This window comes from Merops nubicus, unplaced genomic scaffold, assembly GCF_000691845.1.
Source record: "Merops nubicus isolate BGI_N331 unplaced genomic scaffold, ASM69184v1 scaffold40500, whole genome shotgun sequence".
NCBI lineage: Eukaryota > Metazoa > Chordata > Aves > Coraciiformes > Meropidae > Merops > Merops nubicus.
The window spans coordinates 830-1,032 of NW_008584266.1; positions in this window are offsets into that span (position 1 = coordinate 830).

Below are 203 nucleotides of genomic sequence, written 5' to 3' on the forward strand. Positions count from 1 at the left end.
GCCTGACGCCCTCACCCCAAACACCTCTTAGTGAGAATAAGAATAATTCTGGTGATGAGGTGGCACAGCCAGTGACCCCACCAGAGCTGGGCTGAGCTTTGCCAGGATAGAGCTGCTCATTTTTCCCCCCCAATTTAGATTTCCCCTGGTTAAAAATCTCCCATCTTTTGCCTAGTTGTAATGGGAAAATGAAAAATGTAATA